The sequence below is a fragment of the Bos taurus genome, chromosome 13 (assembly GCF_002263795.3).
Source record: "Bos taurus isolate L1 Dominette 01449 registration number 42190680 breed Hereford chromosome 13, ARS-UCD2.0, whole genome shotgun sequence".
NCBI lineage: Eukaryota > Metazoa > Chordata > Mammalia > Artiodactyla > Bovidae > Bos > Bos taurus.
This window is the reverse complement of record NC_037340.1, coordinates 9,873,807-9,894,045: the sequence shown is the minus strand read 5'-3', so window position 1 is coordinate 9,894,045 and position 20,239 is coordinate 9,873,807. Positions and strand designations below refer to the sequence as shown.

Here is a 20,239-nt window from a genome sequence, read left to right as displayed (position 1 = left end):
GTCATCCCCTTCTCCTCCTGCCCCCAATCCCTCCCAGCATCAGAGTCTTTTCCAGTGAGTCAACTCTTCACATGAGGTGGCTGAAGTTCTGGAGTTTCAGCTTTAGCATCATTCCTTCCAAAGAAATCCCAGGGCTGATCTCCTTCTGAATGGACTGGTTGTATCTCCTTGCAGTCCAAGGGACTCTCAAGAGTCTTCTCCAACATCACAGTTCAAAAGCATCAATTCTTCGGCACTCAGCTTTCTTCACAGTCCAACTCTCACATCCATACATGACCACTGGAAAAACCATAGCCTTGACTAGACAGACCTTTGTTGGCCAAGTAATGTCTCTGCTTTTGAATATGCTATCTAGGTTGGTTATAACTTTTCTTCCAAGGAGTAAGCGTCTTTTAATTTCATGGCTGCAATCACCATCTACAGTAACATACTGGCTAGTTATTTTGAAGAACGTCCCTTAATTTAACTTTGGTCAGGGCATGTTGAAAATCTCCTTGGATAATTCTAATGAGTAACTGAGATTGACAGGATCATTATGCTCAGTAAATTGCCCCTTAGGATCATGATAAAACCATGGGGATGAGGACTGGAGAAGAGAGTGAGGGCCAACAGGACCTGGATTTTTTTTTTTAATATTTATAAATTAAAAATTTTGTTTTTGTTTTTAACTTATTCTTAATTGGAGGATAATTGCTTTACAAATATTCTGTCAATTTCTTCCATATATCCACATGAATCAGCCATAGGTATAGGTATATCCCCTCCCTGTTGAACACCCCTCCCATAAAATATTTTAAAAAAATATTTGTTTTTATTTATGGATCTCACATGTATGGCTTTGAGAGTTGGACCATAAAGGAGGCTGAAGAATTGATGCTTTTGAGCTGTGGTGTTGGAGAAGACTCTTGAGAGTCCCTTGGACTACAAGGAGATCAAACCAGTCAATCCTAAAGGAAATAAATCCTGAATATGCATTGGAAGGACTGATGCTGAAGCTGAAGTGCCAATGTTTTGGCCACCTGATGTGAAGAGCCAACTCATTAGAAAAGACCCTGATGCTGGGAAAGGTTGAAGGCAGGAGGAGAAGAGGATGACAGAGGATGAGATGATTGGATGGAATCACCTCCTCAATGGACATGAGTTTGAGGAAGCTCCAAGAGATGGTGAAGGACAGGGAAGCCTGGCGTGCTGCAGTCTGTGAAGTCGCAAAGAGTCAGACATGATTGAGCAGCTGATCAAGAAGAAGATTTATTTGGTTGTATTGGGTCTCAGTTGCAGCATGAGGGATCTTAGTTCCTTAACCAGGAATTGAACCCAGGCCCTCTGCCTTGCAAGTGTGGAGTTTTAGCCACTGGACCACCAGGGAAGTCCCTGTATCTCCCTTTAGTCTGGTCTCTCCCCGGTCCTTTCTCTTAGACCTCTGATATTTCGTTCTCTTTTTCCTCTAACATAGTGTTAGTGTTAGTCACCCAGTCACGTTCGACTCTTTGTGACCTGAAGGACTGTAGCTCATTTGGCTCCTCTGTGCATGGAATTCTCCAGGCAAGAATATTGGAGTGGGCAGCTATTCCCTTCTCTGGGGGATCTTCCTGACCCAGGGATCATACCCAGGCCTCCTGCATTGCAGGCAGACTTTATCATCTGAGCCACCAGGGGACCTCTTCTATATGCAAGTCCCAAGTCAAAGGCTTCACTTGGTATCAGCCCAGCTCCATCAGACTGCATTGACGTTGACTCACTTTCAAAGTTGGATCATGTCCCTCCTTTGCATAATATCCTGCGAATGTCAATGCATCCTGCTCCAAGGCCGTCACGATGGGACCTGGTGTTCCGGGACTCCCAAGTTTTCCCTCACCCTCTCCCACTCACTCACGCTGGCAGCTCTCCGGGCTCTTGACTTTGCTGCTCCTTCCACCAGATGCCCTTCCTTCTGATGGCTGCAGGGTCTCTTTCAGGCCTTCACTCTCTGATCCTGCTCACTCCCCCCCACCACCCCCATGCTCTTCACGTCTCCCCCCCAAACCCCGCCCCCCATGGAGAAGATCTTTGCCTGTTTTGTTCCCCTTTTGTTTCTCCAGAACCGAGAGAAGTGGCCGATTCATAGCAAGGATTTAATACATGAACAAATGCATGAAAGAGTGGTTGAAAAAATTTTTAAAGTAGCTTCATTGCTGACAGAGAAGAGATTTACATTTGTAAGGCTGAGTGTGTTTATCCCAAGATCTCTCTCTCTCTTTTACCTGAACAGCTGCCCAGACTCCCATTTCTGACTGCTCCTCCATTTCTGACACCTTCCACTTTTCCAGTTCACCTGTCTCTTCTGCACTGGGAAAGATGGCCCGTGAGATGAGTCAGGCAATAATTCCCTCTCCTTTCAGCCAGAGCAGGGAGCAGACTGTCAAATACACATACTTTCTTTTTTTATCCTTGTCACAGAAGCTGTAAAGAAAGTTTGGGTACCTGATGTGACCCTGGAAAAATCTTACTGTGGTGGCATCTCCAAGTTAGATTTCTCAGCTGGTGTCGAAGGAAGGAAGGAAGGAGACCAGATACCTTCTTTTTATAAAATAAATAACCACCATTATTTCGTTATGCCAATCAAAGTGTGTGTGTGTATGTGTGTGTGTGTGTGTGTGTGTGTGTGTGTAAAATTTACCTTTACTAAAATCCTAAGTGATAAATAATTCTCATTTTACAAATATGACATCTGAAGTTTAGATTGTCAGCAGGTCTATGGGGTCGCACAGAGTTGGACACGACTGAAGTGACTTAGTAGTCTAGAAGTAGTAAACAACAGGATGGATATGTAAACCCAGGTGTTTTAATGCTCCAACCAGTACCCTTAATTATCTTCAATATTTAGGTAACTGCCTATAATTAACAAGCTGGATTTAGAAAAGGCAGAGGAACTAGAGATCAAATTACCAACATCTGTTGGATCATAGACCAAGCAAGAAAATTACAGAAAAACATCGACTTTTGCTTAATTGACTATTTTAAAGTCTTTGACTATGGATCACAACAAACTGTGGAAAGTTCTTCAAGAGATGGAAATACCAGACTACTTTACCTGCCTCCTAAGAAACCTGTACGCAGGTCAAGAAGCAACAGTTAGAATCAGACATGGAGCAACAGACTGGTTCAAAATTAGGAAAGGAGTACGTCAAGGCTGTATATTGTCACCCTGTTTATTTAACTTATATGCAGAGTACATCATGAGAAATGCCGGGCTGGATGAAGCACAAGCTGAGATTAAGATTGCTGGGAGAAATATCAATAACCTCAAATATGCAGATGACACCACCCTTATGGAAGAAAGTGAAGAGGAACTAAAGAGCCTCTTGATGAAGGTGAAAGAGGAGAGTGAAAAGCTGGCTTAAAACTCAACATTAAAAAACTAAGATCATGGCCTCCAGTCCCATTGCTTCATGGCAAATAGATGAGTAAACATTGGAAACAGTGACAGACTTTATTTTTTGGGGGCTCCAAAATCACTGCAGATGGTGGCTGCAGCCATGAAATTAAAAGATGCTTGCTCCTTGGAAGAAAAGCTATGACTAACCTAGAAAGCATATTAATTAAGAATCAGGACATTATTTTGCTGACAAAGGTCCCTGTGGTCAAAGCTATGGTTTCTCCAGTGGTCATGTATGGATGTGAGAGTAGGACCATGAGGAAGTCTGAGCTCCAAACAATTGATACTTTCAAACTGTGGTGGTGGAGAAGACTCTTGAGAGTCCCTTGGACTGCAAGGAGATCAAACCAGTCAATCCTAAAGGAAATCAACCCTGAATATTCGTTGGAAGGATTGATGTTGAAGCTCCAATACTTTGGCCACCTGATGTGAAGAGACGACTCATTGGAAAAGACCTTGATGCTGGGAAAGATTGAAGGCAGGAAGAGAAGGGGACAACAGAGGACAAGACTGTTGGATGCATCACTGACTCGATGGACATGAGTTTGAGCAAGCTCTGGGAGATGGTGCAGGACAGGGAAGCCTGGCATGTTGCAGTGTATAGGGTTGCAGAGAGTTGGACATGACTGAGTGACTGAAGAACAACGATAAGGAAGAAGGTGGCATCTTGGAGGATTTGGGGTTGCTTCAGGCCCTGGAAGCATAGATAATCTGACTTTAGAAACGGAGGATTAGCTGCAGACCTTCATCATCCTCCAGGTTTATTGATCCTTCCTTGCTTCCTATGCCCATCATTTCTGTGTCCTGCCGGATGGTGGTTCTCAAAGTGTGGCTTCCGGGAAGCAGAAGCAACAGCACCTGGGAAATGATAGCAGTGTAAACTCTTGCCTTTCCACTCCTGACATCATGAGTGAGGAACTCTGAGGCTGGGCTCCAGGAATTTGTGGTTTTTCAAACCTCCAGGTGATACTGATGCCCACTCAGCTTTCAGAATCCCTAACACAGTGAGTGGAAGAGTCATCTCTGGCTCCAGCCTTCCTGTGTTCAAATCATAGCCCTCCTGATTACTGGTTCATCAACTTTGTGAAAAATACTTAATCTCTTGGTGCTTTAGTTGGATTATCTATGAAATGGGAATATTGACAGCATCTATCTCATTGTTGTCAAAATGAAATGAGCGAACATATACTAAAGTGATTTGAACAATGAATAACATTGATATTAGCTATAAATGTCATACTCTTTCCATATTTATCAAACTTTCTGTTTGAAAAACAGAACAACACCTCCCTCCCCACAGCTCTCCTGGATCTTTTAAAGAGGACCCAGCATCCCTGATGCTATTGTGACTGCCAGGCTAGGCTGCGGATGAGTTTTGGTTGGACTGGATGATGCCAGCACCCAGCATCAGGTGAGATGGAGCCACAACATTTCAGTTTGCTTCAGGTAGAACTCGGATCCAGGCAGTGGCAGCAGGAGCATTTGGCCACCAAATGCTGTATTCCTGTATCTTTGGTCTCTATAGAGTCCTGTGTACCAGCTCTGAGCTCTTCAAGTTGTCTGCAAAATGAATGATGATTACTCAAGACAGTGATATTTACCAAGTTTTTGCTTCCCAACTCACTATGCAGAATCAAATGATTCAGATGAGATAGAAGGGACTGAATGCCAAAATGAACTGGAAATGGCTTCAGAGCAGAGTATTTGGAAGCCGATTGTTATTCGGAGCACAGCCCAGCCTGGTCTGAAGGCCAGGGATGAGCAGGAGCCTTCTTCTCTGGAACATTTCAGGAAGCTGCATTTATAACAGAGGCCCTCTCTCCTTACTGTCTGAACTATGTGTGGTATGACTACCCTGGCTGGCTCATCCGTTTTCCTGGGGATGTGGACAGAGGGAGGGGATTGAGAAAGGAGGACTATCTATAGGACAGGAGTGTGACAAAGCTATTCAGAGGTTTATCTGGAACATTAAACAATGAGGAATAGCCAAGAACATTTAAAAATGAAGGTGGTGGAGGCACTGAATTTTCCTTAATAGACATCAGCACATATTGTAAACTACATTAATAATAACAAAGTGGCACTAGAGAAACCAAAGGAAGACATAGCCTAGAAAATAGATCTTTGTATAAACATAAATGTGTTTTAAAGAAATAAGCTCAAGGCAATGGGATGCAGATGTATTATTTAATAATTGGTGCTGGGGATATTTTCAAAGTTATTTAATTAAATTACTTTTCATCAGCTAACAAGTACCAAAATAAATTTAAGGCACATTAAAGATGTAAAAATGGATATCTAAAAAAAAAAAAAAACAAAGAAAAAATATAGGTGAGCATCTGGAACAGTTCCCTGTCTCCAGGCAGAGAAAGATGTTTGCCTTTCAAAAGCTGTGCATTTTCAGACCTTGAAAAATCTGACACACACATTTCCCCTGGACCTTGTCTTTTGATTTGAACAAGTGATAGAGGCCAGTCCAAGTCTCATTCTATTGCATCCTTATGTTTCTAACCAAGACAGTGCAGAACAACCTTTCCTCACCACATCATTAAGCCCTCCTCCCAACATGAGTTTGCTTTGATCATCTAAAACAGACAGACCTCATGCTCTCCCTAAGCCAGTGAAGCTCATTTGCTCTTGGGCAGTGGAAAAAGAGGGCAGCCCATGTCTACGTCTCAAAAGAGAGAGTTGTTTTGCTTCCAAGGCAGAAGCAAAGCTAGGTGATCATCAAACATGTTTCATTTTCCTGCTGGATACTTGGCCAACCCACATTTTCCAGGAAGTAGAGTAAGGCCAGGTGACTGACTTGTGGCCAGCAAAACATGGACAGCAGTTGGCAGTCTCTCCTATGCTTGGCTTCTCACAGTCTCTGTTCTCTCTCTTGTTCCATGGTGACCTTGGAGAAAACATGCCACAGGTTAACAGCACCATAGGGTGGAAGAAGCCAGGGGTCCCTGTCACTACCTGTAGGAAAGCTGCCCAGCTTGCAAGGGGCCGTGATGCAAATGAGAAGTCAACCTTCATTGTGTTCACCCCCTGGGATGGTGGTGTTTTCTCAGAGTAGTCTAGTCGGTCTTTCCTCCTGTGACTTCTGTCATCACCCACCCTTGGACGAAAAAATGGACCATAGTAACTTCAAAGCATCATACTTACTTTGAGGCAGAATGAATGAACAGACCCCTTTTAATCTCATTCTTCTCCTCCTCTTTCTTTTCTTCTTTCTTTGAATAGAGAGCGGGCATACTTTCTGAACCAAAGGGAGTTCTCACAATAATCTTGCAAACATTTTTTAGCTCTCCCATTTTTCTTATACTTGTCTTCTGCAACAGGGTACAGAGCCATTAACTTGCTTAAGACCTACAGTTTAATTTTATCTCCTCTCTCTATTTTTTTCCCCAAAAGAAAGAAAGGAAAGAAACCCAGTTAGGTGGTCATCAGTGTGACAACAGGGAATTTGCCAAGGATTTCCCAGAACAAAGTATTGAGCATAATTTCTTCATTTGTTCAACAAATATTTAATAAGCACTTATCATGTGGCAGGTATTACTTTGATGCTTGGATTTCTTCAGTGAACAAGACAAAAGAATTCCTGCCCTTGTTGAGCATTTTTTCTTGTCTTTTCCTCATGGAGCCAGGAGAGCTTTTCAATAGTTCCTTGTTTAATAAGTAGTAGATTATATAGTTTATTAGAAAGTAGTAAGCGTCATGGGAAAGGGGGAAAAAGAGAGCGCATGAGGAGGGCCAGAGGTCTTTGCAATATTTGAGAGGATGGTCATGTATCACTGGGAAGGCTTTGAAATGAATCCAAGGAGGTGCACAAAGTACCCATATGCATATCCAGAGGAAGAGAATTCTGGAGGAGCTAGGCCAGAGCTCTAAGTGAGGATCATAGCTGGTGTCCTTGAAGGGGTCAGTGTGGCTGGAATAGTGAAGCCCATGGGAAGAGTAGGAGGAGATGCTTTTGTGGGGGATGGTAAGAGGGTGCGTGTGATACCATGTGAGACCCTCAAGATATTTTAAGAACTTTATTCTTTAATCTGAGAAATCAGAGCACCATTCAGCTACAAGATTTGGAAACCTAACTCAAAATTGCTTAAAAAAGGAATTTATTGGCTCACAGAAACTGAGCTAGGAGAAAAGCTGCCCAAATCTCCAGCTTTACATAATCACTGAGACATGTGAATTTCTCTCTTTCAGTAACCACATATGGTCTTAGGGCAGATACTTATTGGTTCAGTTTGGGTCACATGGCTCTTTCTAAACCAATCACTGAAGGCAGGAATATTAAATCCTGTAATTGGCTAGTCTGGATCCATGTCTGTCCCTTCTAGAGAGTAGAGTTGAAAGGTCAGTTTCAGAAAATGCAAAGTTTTCTACCAAACTGAAAAGCTTCATCACCTGAAGAAACAGGAATGCACAGCAAGCAAAAATAATAAATGTCAACTACAGAAGTGATGAAAGCGGTACAAGGGGGAAGAGACTTGACAGCATCAAAGCATAAAAAGAAGTCTGCTTGTCAGAAAATGTCCTGATCAGACTTACAAAGCAAAGCACAGGCAGGAGGTTATATGGAGGAAACATGACAAAGGATACCTTCATGTAGAAATAGTTCAGAAATATCTGTTGAAAAATCAAAATTCCAATGGACAGATAACCAAATATCATGAACAGATGAATTTCTCATCAGGAACTACATACAAATAGCTGACAGAAATCTGTCCAACCTTACTAGAAAGTGAAGAAATGTCATTTAAGGTAATAACGACAAGTCATTTTTCACACTATTTTTTAGTGCCGGTGTTTGTACGACCCTCAAGGTCACTGAGGGTTGTACCAAATAGAAATTCTCATTTTCTAATTGCTACCAGCATAGCTTTGCAAACTAACTTGGTGATAAGTATTGAGTGTTTCTGAATCCCTGCAGTTGTCTTTCGGAATGTACCCTGATGAAGATAACAGTTTGTGACCAATAGTGTTCATTACAGTTGCATTTAGAATAGGAAAAACCATCAGGTGTCATAGAATAGGGAAATGATCATATAAACTCAGGCAAAAAGATGAAGTGATATTAGATGACTGGAAAATCCTTGCTTGACAAGAATGTGCTTGTGACACAACCAAATGAAAAACAGGGTAAACCGTATGATTCCACTATGAAAATACTATGAAATTAAAGAAAATTGAGAGTACTCCCTGGGATCACTCCTAGGCTTTTGATACTTTGTATGAACTATTGTAAAAATCCATTTACTGTGGCTGTGCTTCTCTCTAGTTGGGGCTGCCTTGTGTGGGCTGCAGGAGTTGCAGCACCAGGGCTCAGTCAATTGTGGTTCCTGGCCCCAGAGCACAGGCTCCGTAGTTGCTTTGCGGCATGTGGGATCTTCCTGGACCAGCGACTGAACTGGTGTTTCCTGCATTGGCAGGCAGATTCTTTACCACTGAACCACCAGGGAAGCCCTACACATACTATTTTGATGAATAGACACACAGACATAGATAGTTAGCTTGGAGGCTTTTTGATATCTTTTCTCATATGTGCTATGAATTTGTTTTATGTGGGTTTTCTGCTTCATGTTGCATTTTTACTGAAAAAAAAAATCTGTTATCATTAGGTTATTATTGGTTATATAGTTAGTATAAATTTTAATTGTACTTAAATTTCCTGTGTTGCTATTCTTTTGAAATTATTTATGATAGTTGCTGAAAATTTATGTAGTTTATTGGTTCTTCAAAGAACCAATAGATTTATTTTAACATTTTGCTTGTGTATATTCCTCACTTTCTTTGGATCATTTTCTAAAATCTAAATTTGAATGCTTTGGTTTTCTCTCTCTCTCTCTCTCTCTTTTTTTTTTTTTTTTACTATTTTAAATGATTAGAACACTTCAGACTGAATTTTCCCTAAGTATAGTTTTTAGTTTTATCCTACATTTTGTATATTTAGTGTTCGTTTTTATATTTTAAACAGTCCATCATTTTATTCTTGATATCCTCTGTGGCAAAGTATTTAGGAAACTGCTTTTTTTTTTTTAGCAAGTCTAAAAAATTTTTTAAAATTTTCTATTGGCATATAGTTGATTAACAATGTTGTGCTAGTTTCAGGTATATAGCAAAGTGATTCAGTTATACAAATATCTATTCTTTTTCAAATTCTTTTCCCAATTAGGTTATTACAGAGTATTAAGCAGAGTCCCCTGTGCTATACAATAGGTCCTTATTGGTTATCTGTTTTAAATATACCAGTGTGTACATGTCAATCCCAAACTACCAATCTATTTCTCCTGCTTTCCCCCTGGTAATCGTAAGTTCACTCTCTAGTATCTGAGTCTTTCTGTTTTAAATAAGTTCATTTGCATCATTTTTTAAGATTCCACATACAAGTGATATCATATATTTGTCTTTTTCTATCTGACTTACTTAGCTTTAGTAATGATAATCTCCAGGTCCATCCATGTTACTGCAAATGGCATTATTTCATTCTTTTTTCTCAAATTTTTAAATTTTTATTTATTTTTAATTTAAATTTATTTATTTCAATTAGAGGCCAACCACTTTACAATATTTCATTCTTTTTATGGCTGAGTAACACAATGAGAAATGCTGGGCTGGAAGAAGCACAAGCTGGAATCAACATTGCCAGTAGAAGTATCAATAACCTCAGATATGCAGATGACACCATCCTTATGGTAGAAAGTGAAGAGGAACTAAAAAGCCTCTTGATGAAAGTGAAAGTGGAGAGTGAAAAAGTTGGCTTAAAGCTCAACATTCAGAAACCTAAGATCATGGCATCTGGTCCCATCACTTCATGGGAAATAGATGGGGAAACAGTGGAAACACTGTCAGACTATTTTTTTGGGCTCCAAAATCACTGCAGATGGTGATTGCAGCCATGAAATTAAAAGACGCTTACTCCTTGGAAGGAAAGTTATGACCAACCTAGATAGCATATTCAAAAGCAGAGACATTACTTTGCCAACAAAGGTCCATCTAGTCAAGGCTATGGTTTTTCCAGTGGTCATGTATGGATGTGAGAGTTGGATTGTGAAGAAAGCTGAGTGCCGAAGAATTGATGCTTTTGAACTGTGATGTTGAAGACTCTTGAGAGTCCCTTGGACTTCAAGGAGATACAACCAGTCCATTCTAAAGGAAATCAGTCCTCTGTGTTCTTTGGAAGGACTGATGCTAAAGCTGAAACTCCAATACTTTGGCCACCTCATGTGAAGAGTTGACTCACTGGAAAAGACTCGGATGCTGGGAGGGATTGGGGGCAAGAGGAGAAGGGGACTGCAGAAGATGAGATGGATGGATGGCATCACTGACTCGATGCACATGAGTTTGGGTGAACTCCGGGAGTTGGTGATGGACAGGAGGCCTGGCGGGCTGCAATTCATAGGTTCACAAAGAGTCAGACCCGACTGAAAGACTGAACTGACTGAATACTCCATTGTATGTGTATACATCTCCTTTATTCATTAATCTGTCGATGGACACTTAGGTTGCTTCCACATCCTGGCTATTGTAATTAGTGCTACAATGAACACTGGAGGGCGTGTATCCTTTTGAACCATGTTTCTCTCTGGATATATGCCCAGGAGTGGGATTCCTGAATCATACAGTAGTTCTATTTTTAGTCTGTCAAGGAATCTCCATGCTGTTCTTAGTAGTGGCTGTACCAATCCATGTTCCCACCAGCAGTGAAGAGGGCTCCCTTTCCTGACATGCTGCAGCCCATGGGGTGCAGAGAGTCGGGCACGACTTAGTAACTAAACAAGAACAATTTCTGCCTACGTTTTGCTCTAAGAATTTTATAGTATCTGGTCTTACATTTAGGTCTTTACTCCATTTTGAGTTTATTTTTGTGTGTGGTGTCAAAAAGTGTTCTAATTTCATTTGTTATGGATTTCTGTCCAGTTTTTCTGGCACCATTTATTGAAGAAAATGTCTTTTCTCCATTGTATAGTCTTCTTTCCTCTTGGATTAATCGACCACATGTGTGTGGGTTTGCTTCTGGACTTTGCATGGTGTTCCATCGATCTATATTTCTGTTTTTGTGCCAGTACCACACCGTTTTGAAGATGGTAGCATTGTAGTATGGTCTAAAGCTAGGGAGCCTGATTCTTCCAGCTGTTTTTCTATTTCAAGATTGTTTTGGCTATTCAGGGTCTTTTGTGCTTCTATGAATAAGATTGCTTGTTCTAATTCTGTGAAAAAATGCCATTGGTAATTTGTAATTTGACAGGGATTTCACTGAATCTGTAGAATGCCTTGAGTAGTATAGTCATTTTGACAATATTGACTCTTCCAGCAGAAGAACATGGTATATCTTTGCATCTGTTTGTGTCATCTTCAATTTCTTTCATCAGCATCTTATAGTTTTCACAGTTCAGGTCTCTTGCCACCTTAGGGAGGTTTATTCCTAGGTATTTTATTCTTTTTGATGCAATGGTAAGTGGGATTGTTTCTAATCTTCTATTGTTAGTGTATAGGAATGCAAGAAATTTCTGTGTATTATTTTTGTATCCTGAAACTTTAATGAATTCATTGATGAGCTCTAGTAGTTTTCTCGTAGCATCTTCAGGATTTTCTATGTATAGAATCATGTTATCTGTTTTCAGCAAGTCTTAAAAATCAGGAAACTGCATTTAAGATGTTTTATCATAGTTAAAACTCAGGGTTTTTTTTGCTAGTTTTATTGCATAGTGATAAGAAGAAAGGCCTTTATCTACATGGGTAGGGCACAATAATTTTGGTATCAAGAAGTGGCTTCAGTAAGGCATTTAAACCTAGGATCTCACTAAATATTTATCCCTAAATTAGTATTTTAAACTGAAAAAAACTGAGATACCTTTTATTGACCAATTAAATTCTTTTCCCATGATCGCCTCTAACCAATTGGATAGAAGCAAGCTCTTATTTTTGGTGTGTGTGTGTGGGAGAAAGTTGCATTATATTGCCCACCTGAATTGAGACATATGAATGTTTGTTTCTCGCATGTAAACAAACAATTACAAATAATTCTAACTGTTCTGATGTAGCAAATGTGGCATTCAGTAGGTAAGGACATTGGGAAAGGGGATTCCTTTGATATAAGGTAGTTGGGGAAGGCACCTCTAGGAAGTGACATTACAGCTGAGATCTCAAGGATGAACATGAATTTAGCCAGTTCTGGGAATGGACAGAAGGTAATTGTATTGCCAGTTTTGGGAGCCAGCTTGACAGATGAGACTGGAAAGGCAGATCATGCCACTTCTTGGACTTTTTATTTAAATGCTTTAAATGGCAGACATATCAGTTAGAACAGACTAGGGTAGGCTTGGGTGATATGGTGCCCAGATCTCAAAACACAGATTTCCTTCTTACTCCTGTCACCTTCTCAGTGTAACTTGGCTGAAACTCAACTTCACATCTTCTTCACTCCAGTTCTAGGCTGACAGAGCAGCCTGTCTGAGAAGTTGCTGGTCATTATGGTAGAGGGAAAAAACAAATGTGAGTCTTCAAGCTTCTGCCTGAAGTGACAGATGCTACTTCTGCCCACACATCATTGGCCGGAGCAAGTTATATAAAGTCCAGTTTCAGTGGGGCAAGGAAGAGTTCTCCTACCCCAGTGAAGGGAAGTGCCTGTTGGTATAATTCTCTATCCCCTTCTAAATCTACATCCTTCTGTGCACCTTACCCAAGAAATAGGGCTACACTCCTTTCTGATTTAGTCACAGATCCACTCTCATTCTTACCAGAGAAACAGCAGCTTAAAAAGATTTATACCAAGTCTCAGTATTTTGTGTGCAAATGGCAAACTGCCCATTTCTCTACATTTTGTAAAATAGTTTTCTCTCATCCTCATGGGTTAGGGGCAGAATTTAAGTCAACTTCAGTAGAAAGGATTTCGTATTTCCTACTCAAAGGTTTGTTGCTCTCTCACTAAGTTGTCTCCGACTCTTTGTGACCCCATGAATGAAGCATGCCAGGCTACCCTGTCCTTCACTATCTCCCAGAGTTTACTAAAATTCTTGTCCATTGAGTTGGTGATGCTATCTAATCATCTCATCCTTTGCCACCCTCTTCTCCTTTTGCCTTCAATCTTTCTTTCCCAGCATCAGAGTCTTTTCCAGTGAGTCCTCTCTTCACATCAGGAGGCCAAAGTATTAGAGCTTCTGCTTAAGCATCAGTCCTTCCAATTCAGGGTTGACTTTCTTTAGGATTGATAGGTTTGATCTTCCAGTCATGGAGTTGATGATCTGAGCCACGGTCAGCTCCAGGCCTTGTTTTTGCTGACTGTGTAGAGCTTCTCCATCTTCGACTGCAAAGAATATAATCAATCTGATTTTAGTAGAAAGGATTTCATATTTCCCACTCAAAGGTAAGGACTGTTTATTCATTTGGTGGAGAGTCTTGAGCTGGAGAAAGGGATATTTGCCTACAGTTTCAAATAGAATATAATGCAAATAATTTACCAAGTGCTTTTCCCAATGGCAAAGAGGAATATCTTGGCATTTTAATTCATGTTTAAATTTGGAAGTGAGTTCAGGGAATGCATTAGTATTTCTATCTTTCAAACCAAGGAATGGAGGTATTTGTTTCTCAAAGCCCCACACTGGGCCAGAATTCTGGCAAGAACAGTATAAATTAGTATCATTACCCTTTTAGTCCTGAGAACCACCAGCAAAGTTAAGTTGATGTTCAATGACATCTTTTAAAGGTAAAGGGGCAGAAGTGGGGAAGAAACATAAGTGATGGACAAAGAGATGAAAAATTGAATATAGACTAAAACAAACAAACAAACAAACTGTATTTGGCCATGCTAGAATCATGTCAAATCATCTGTCTTCCACATTGAAGTATTTGTGTTGGGGTTGCCCACTGTGAGAGAAGACTGTCCTGCCTACAGTTTTCTTCTCATCAGACTCGTTTATTACTGAAAAAATGTCCCTTTGGTCCAGCAGATTAAAAAACCTGATTCTGCCTTAACTATTAAGCTTCTGACTTTGTTGGATAAAAGGACCAACCTTCTTTATTGCCTTCTAGAACAATACACTTGATAGCTCTTCCTCTGTAGGAGATAAAGGGAATTAAACTTGATGGAATACAGATTTCCATTTTCAAAAGAACTTTAAGTTTTTCCCACAGTGGTTTTTGTGGCTCCGTTGCCAGTCTCTGAACAATTTTGTAATTCAGTCATAATTCTGTCAACAGTAGGCTGAGGAGGATAGTGGCTACAGTTGTCACATAGCCAGGCTGGCTATGTGACATAAAAGATGCTCAAAAGATTTCCAGTAGTGCATGATGGGTTCTATAAGGATGGACCAATGTTCATGGAACCACTGGCTTTATCTCAACAATGTCTATCTTCACCTCAGAGGCTGTTGCTAGGGTAATTAACTACTTAGCATTCAGAGAAAAATTATACATTAGGTTTTATGTCTGTTCAAACTTCTGTATAGTTTAATTTTGAAAACACAGCCACACCATTGATCAGTCTTAGTGGGGAAAGTTACAGTTGACTTGCAAGGGCAATTTTAAATACACATATTTGCAACCAGATATCTACTGTTAAATGAACATTTTTTGAGTCATTAACTGCTCACAGCTAAGGAACAAATCTCACAAAACACGGATAATTCCACCTTATCCTCTCAAACAAATTTTATTCATATTCTGCTCTAACAAATATAGCATGAAGGCAACAGTTGTTTAAGTTTCTTAGTGTATGGCACGGATGAAAAGAAACAAACATATTCAGAAGCAGTCCAGTACTGAAATGCTGGTTTAACAAAAGAGGCACGTATTATTCTACTTAGCAGTTTATACCAGATCTCAGAAGACTTTTTTTTTCCCTTGCAAGCAACAGACTACATTTATTTGCATTAAGTAAAAACATATCTTGATCAAGAAAATTACTTTTTTTCTGCTTTTCCTTTATATCACAAATGTCAGGGTAAGGCAAATCCTTAATGAATCGTATGATAAAAACCCTATTCCCCAAGAAAATATATTGGACATATTCTGCTAACTTTGTTATTTTTCAAAGCAAAGCTGACATGCACCACATACAGAGAAATGTCATTTCAAATCGAGTGCATCAAGCAGAACTGTATTAATTCACAAAGAGGCTTTTCAGTGTTTCATAGAAAGATGTACAATTAGCTGCGATGACTAATAGGTGACCCAGTATCACAGACTGTGTTTCAGATGCCTTCTTTGTAAGCTTTTGTGAAGGAAGGCTTGTCCATCACTTGTGTAGTTACCAGCTAGAGGACAGACCCTTTGTCTCTCCTACAATGAGTAACTTTTTAAATAGAACTATTATGTAGAAAGCCCACCTCCATCCTCTGTATGCAAACAGGACTTAAATAAGGGGCTATTTGCCTCCCACTCTCCTTCCTATAAACCCTTGAGTCACCTAGCCTGGCTAGAGTGTGGTTGGAAACTGACTTCCAGAATTCACGTTCGGAGAATGAATCAGTCTGGCAAATTTTCCATTGCACGGTTTGTACAATGACAGCACCAGTGAGATAAAGGTTTCCTGTGTTGTGGGTATCTTCTATGTGGCCAAAAGCTAGATTTTTAATGTTTTACTATTGAAATGAAAATCGCTTCATTGTTTGTTTTAAGCATAAAATCTTCTAGCCAAACAGCAACTCAAAAGCAGAATGAGGGAAAAAGTGAAAACACAATCTAATCATAAAGTGAAATGTAAACCAATTCGGGAGCAGGGTCGATGGTCTTTACTCCTGACTCAATTTCCTGGATGCAGAGCCCACTTTCTTTTTCTATAATTTTCAGGCAGAGAACTCCTTCCTCTCATTGATACCCACCCACATTGAAAACTGGATGAATGGCTGTCATTGACATCAAAAGGAACACCAGGACAGACATAATTCTGATCCCTACTGTTCCTGCCAGAGACATTAGATCTTTGTCCGTTAAAAAAAAAGATCCCCATCCTTCTTGCCTCCTCACATTGTTTTCCAATGTGACTCATTACTGAGCATGAGTAGCACGCACACTTGGGAGGCACAGGAAAATGTCCTCCTAGTAGATTGCACTTGTCAAGTAGTGGGTTGGCCAAGAAGTGCATTCAGGTTTTCCTGTTACGTCATATGGAAAACCCGAATGAACATGGTTGGGCAACCCAACCCTTCACAAGAACGATGGCGACTGTCAACTAAGTCATACAGATGATGTGAGATATAGAAACTGTCTATATTTCCATGGCATCATTTCCTGGATTAGTGTAAATGAGGCTTTTTCTTGGTTTTCTAGAAAGCAGTGTCTAATGGCAGTAAAGGATATATAAGTTTCGGTATCAAACTGTGGAATTATGGCAGAAGGGAGAACAGGTGTGTTCCAAAATCATGAAGTCACTTAAATGTCACTGCTTAGGTTGATGATCCTCAACAAGAGGATGTTAAAACATACTACATGAGTAGAAATACAACTTATTATTCCAGTAGACCAAATAAGCCATCAAATAAGGCAACAAATTCAGAAAAGCCAAAACAAAATTCATAGGAAGACGAGAAAGTGAAATTTTCTTTAGAGGAAGGAGCAAAACTGAAGAACTCCATGGAATATGTAGAAAGCAGAACCCCTGATTATTGTAGAAATGCTCCATGTGATCCATTCCTTTTCTCCCTCTACTAAGAAAAAAATACGCACTTCACTTACAATTCTGAAGCCCTCATAAGGAAGATGGGTTTAAGAAGAGAGAGGGAGAGAGGGGGACAAGTGGAGAAAGCCGCATCAGCATACATACACTATTGTGTGTAGAAGGACAGCTGAAGGGAAGTACCGCACCGCGAGCTCAGTCCGGCCTTCTGTGATGACGCAGATGCTGGGATGGGGCAGGGGAGGGAGGCGCCAGAGGGAGCGGGTATTTGTGTAATTACGGCTCGTTCGCGCTATTGTACGGCAGAAACCAACACAACAGTGTAAAAAATTAAAAAGCAAAAACCAGGAAGGAAAAAAAAAAGATATGCAAGAAATAATGGAAGTTTCCACAGGGACGAGTAGACTGGTTTTAGAGCCGGGGAGGTAGGCTTCTTGCCTGCTGAGGGTTCTATCCTTGTTGGCTCTGGGACAATATTTGTGACAACCTCTGATGTCTTCCCGCACCCTTAATCCCTTGTGCCCACTGTACCAGGGACATCTTGGCTTATTAGTCCCGCTGCTTCCCTTCAATGTGTGCTGGGAGAGGGGACAGCCATCAAATTAGTCTTGAACTTGGCGTGAACAAAGCACACCATTTAAATGCAAACCAGGAAGCCAGAACTGCAAGCAAGGCCTCTAATTGCCTCCAAATTCAAACGAGAATCTGCTCTGTGGGTCATCAGTCCTTGGGTAAAAACAAGATGTTCTTTTATGAAAAGCAGATGTATAAAGATTTCAAGGAGAACTTTTTTGATTCTAAATGCAGCAGTCTCCCTCTCAACTAAAAGGCCCAGGAAAGTGCCCTTAGAATTGTGTCACAAGGAATTGCTTCTCCCTGAAGGAAAAACACAGTAAAGACTTCCTGAACCAGGTGAGCTCTGCTGAAAGTCAGTGTCGGACAAGAACGCACCTCCCGTCTTGTTACCAAGGAAGAGACCAGGGTCCGTCCGCCTTCCTTGTTATGCCTCCGTGGTCTGCTCCGGATTAAACCCTGCCTTCATATTCCTCCTTAGAGCCTCATGGAACAGCGTTGGACCTCGGGAACCCCTGAATACAAGCCCATTTGAAACCAATCCTCCTGACCTTTTCCCAAGTGATTTCTGAGGGTTTTGCCCATTTTCTGTCCTGCCTCCTTCCTCTATGGATTCTACTGATATAGGGTTTGATGTTTCCTCAAATGCAGCTTATCAGTCACCTTCCTTCTCTCTCCTTTTTTTTTTTTTTGGAAGAAACCACTGTACCAACCAGCTTTGTGAAATAACCGAGAAAGCAGACAGGGACCAGAACACACTTGTGCCGTTACACGTGCCACTGCGACCCTGGGGCGGAGTCGGGAGAAGAAAAGACAGAAACGACAGGGATAGCGCCTGAAAGTTGCATTCACGTGGGTCCCCCACCAAATGAAAGAAAACTTTTTTTTTTCTTTTGCTTTTTTTTTTTTCTTTCTGCGGGTAAACAGAACAAAACGCAGCTGGAGAAATGAGAGCAAAGGATTCCCCGTCCTTCGGTGGGACGCGCCTCCCCCCACCCCCACCCGCCTGCACAGTGCACGTGCGCGCCAGCGTCTTCTCGCACCTCCCCAGGGCCAGGAGCCTGCACACTGAGGACTGTCATTTACTGCCACCTCGTTGTCCCTTTGCTTCATCGTGTGCCCCTGCCGAAGACAAGGAGAAGCCATTTGTTAAAGACGTCATCATAGGTTGAGCAAGCAGTATCTTTTAAATACAGCCATTTAAATGTTTTTCACCCTCCAAACGTGCCTAGAAAGATGTTTAATTATCAGAGAGCTTGGGGTATCTGAGCTGTTATTGGCAGCATGGCGTATCTTTAAAGACCATATAAATCATTGTTAATAGATGTATACAACATGGACAACTTGCTGATGGGGGAGATTAACTCAAGTCTTCAAAGTATTATTTGAGAAACTGAATCTTGAAGCCATGGGTCCTCTCTTCTTGGCCCTATCACGTGTTCCAGTTTCCAGGGCTCAACATAGAAACAGTAAAAATGTACATGATGCTGGTTTGCAAAAGACATGGATGGTCATCCCACTGCTTTGAGATCGTTGTTATTAAGTAGGCATCTGCTGTGTTCTCCACTTGTGAAAGGACTCTAAGATATCCTGCCTTAGAAGAACCTATAGGGAAATGCGTAGATCACAAGTATACTGCAAAGTCTTTTGAAAAATGCATTTAACCTACACCACTACCAAGACATAAAACACTCCCATTGCCCCAGAAAGTTCTCACTTCAATTATGAACCCTACTCTTTTTTAAAAAATTTATTTCAATTGGAGACTAATTACAATATTGTGGTGGTTTTTGCCATACACTGACATGAATCAGCCACAGGTGTACATGTGTGCCCCATGGAGAACCCACCTCCAACCTCCCTCCCCATCCCATCCCTCAGGGTCGTCCCAGTGCATCAGCTTTGAGTGCCCTGTTTCAGGCATCGAACTTGGACTGGTCATCTCTTTCACATATGGTAATATACATGTTTCAATGCTATTCTCTCAAACCATCCCACCCTTGCCTTCTCCCACAGAGTCCAAAACTCTGTTCCTTATATCTGTCTCTTTTGCTGTCTTGCATATAGGGTTGTCATTACTGTCCTTCTAAATTCCATATATATACATTAATATACTGTATTGGTGTTTTTCTTTCTGACTTACTTCACTCTGTATAATAGGCTCCTGTTTCATCCACCTCATTAGAACTGATTTAAATGTGATGAACCCTACTCTTGTTGGAACGAACAATTGATCTGATTTCTGTTACCATAAATTAATCTTGTCAAGGATGAATTGGAGATGATCTCTGAGCTAACTTTCTGTTCTAGTGTCCTATGAATCTTTAAAAAAAATACTCTTTGAGGTGTGTATGTGTATGGAAAAGCAGTATAGTGCTCATTGTAGATAATATTTAAAATACCCAAAAGTAGACAAGGAATCCTGCATGATCCTTCTATTGATAACTAATTTCTGTAATTAATGTTACACAGTATTTCCTTATATTATTTTTCTCTTTCTACCTATATATAAAACTATTAATTTTAATAATGAAAATTGCAAACATGAAGGAAATTAGACAATGGTAAGTATATCTAGAATATATTTACCATTCAGATTTAGTGTTAATATTTTTCAAATTTCCTTGCAATCTTTATTAAAAAAA

The 20,239-nt window shown here is 40.6% G+C and overlaps 1 protein-coding gene across 3 annotated transcripts in view; it reads right to left on the bottom strand.

Moving 5' to 3' along the window:
* Positions 1-10,808: 10,808 nt before the first annotated feature.
* Positions 10,809-20,239, bottom strand: part of MACROD2 (mono-ADP ribosylhydrolase 2) — a 2,330,645-nt gene continuing 2,321,214 nt past the window's right edge. The window contains exons 19-20 of one of the 3 annotated variants that reach the window (XR_009496772.1): positions 17,169-18,716; positions 10,809-13,712 (exon numbers count right to left, since the gene is read on the bottom strand). The gene's annotated coding sequence lies outside the window, so the exon portion shown is untranslated. 3 annotated transcript variants of the gene reach the window in all.